The following is a 1,976-nucleotide window of genomic DNA, read 5'->3' as shown; positions in this document are numbered from 1 at the left end:
TTTAATTACTAAAAATTTTAAGAAGAATGTTATACTTACAATATTTTTATTTTACAACCTCTTACAACTATATCTTAACATCATTGATTTCTGCCAATCAATGATAAGCAGGTGGGGTGAGAGCATGTGTTCGAATCTCTCCAGTACCATCTTCAGGAGGGGTTTAAAGCCTGAATCCTGAATCCTCCCCAAATCGGATTAGTTGTGAAGCAATGAACCGATTGTAATATTTTTTAAAAAAAAGTATATAATTATATATCATTTAAAAGGATGCATACTTTTTTTTTTTTTTAAAAAAAGATCAATTTGTCCCATTTTTTATGGTGGATTAGCGGATCAACTCATTTAAAAAATTAAAATGAATCTAATTTAATGTGTTTTATAGTGTTGTTTAATTCTATTTCACACTTCCATTAATTTTTTTCAATCACAAACCTAAATCTATTAATATTCAATTTGATAGTCTCTAAAAACTATTTTTGCCTCCATATATAGTGTTTTCTTCTTTTATTTTTTTTAGAGTAGTACTAAAATGAAAATTTTATATATCATAAAAGCTTGACATGACAAATAATAATAATAAAGAAAACTAATCTGACGAATCAATCTGCACCATTGCAGATTGTACCCATTGTAACTAGGGTTGGCAAAACGGACCAACCGGCCCGACCCGACCCGACCCGCGTTCAACCCGAAAAAAATGAGCCGGGTTAGGGTTGGCTCGAAAAAAAAACGAGCCAGAAAACCCGATCCGAGTCGGGTTAGGGTTGGCTCGAAAATTGGCTCGTGGGTTGGCTTGAAAAAATAGCTCGCGAGTTAGCTCAAAAATTGGCTCGTGGATTGGCTCAAAAATTGCTCGCGGGTTGGCTCATTTTCAGCCTATTTAAATGACCATGTAGTATTAATGCACCAGCTATGTGGCTTCTATTAGCTTAAACAGAGGGTTACAAAATGAAAAATAAAAGCAAAATATTTTAGTTTCAAATTTTCTTCACAACAAATTTGCATCAATATCAAGAAACAATCAGAACCACTTGCTACCAAGTGGGTAAGATATTTAAACCAAACAGAGCCAGCACAGCCTAACAATATAAAAATGGCAGGGATGTGAAAAAATTAGGGACTTAGGTTTAGAGAAGGAAGAAGGAAGAAAAATGATGACAACATGTGTGAGTTATGTCCATTTTTGTATACTATATTTTGTATTTTTTTATAATAATAAAAAAAATAAAACTCAACCCGCGAGCTGACTCATTTGACCCGTGGATTAGCAGCTTATTTTTGCCAACCCAACCCGACTCGTTTTTGCCAACCCTAATTGTAACCGGCCCTTATATGGAGCGAGTTCAAGTGAGTTGGCAAATTGAGATCCCAAGGCAATCCTCCGTTTGTGGCGTGTTAAATATACCAACCTAATAGATTAGATCCATTTTATCACCTCTAATTCCTAAGCAAAATGATTCAAGTTTTATTCAATCCCGAAAATGTTCGGATATGGGCAACAATAGACATCTGCTTACATACCAGTAAAAGGTAATTTTGTTTAGAACCAATTTTTTAAAATATGGATCGGTTTGGTTTTATTTAGTTTGAATCAAAAGAATAGTTGTGGGCTTTAACATAAAGTCTAGACTGCCTAGTTGCCGTTAAAATTAAAAGGAAAATATTAATCTCATATATTGTATGAGATTAGTATATCATGTTATAGATATAAAGCATGTGGATTTCACTTTTTTTTAAAAAAATAAAAAAATGAGTAAGATTCACATGTTTTGTTTCTATGACATGAGCTACTAGTATCCTACAAATCAAAATCCTAGAAGGCCTTTCACACGATCGAAAAGTATCATTGCTGCTGCACACCGGAGGAAGAAGGAATACAAGCGACTGCGAGTGCTGAAAACCTGAAGCTAAGATAAGCTACAAGCACGAGTGTGTTTACGATCAAAAGGACTCAAAAGTATCATTACTGCTGC

The sequence above is a fragment of the Gastrolobium bilobum genome, unplaced genomic scaffold (assembly GCF_033153095.1).
Source record: "Gastrolobium bilobum isolate Gb01-03AN ecotype WA unplaced genomic scaffold, APGP_CSIRO_Gbil_v1 utg26470, whole genome shotgun sequence".
Taxonomy (NCBI): domain Eukaryota; kingdom Viridiplantae; phylum Streptophyta; class Magnoliopsida; order Fabales; family Fabaceae; genus Gastrolobium; species Gastrolobium bilobum.
This window is presented reverse-complemented; position numbering follows the sequence as displayed.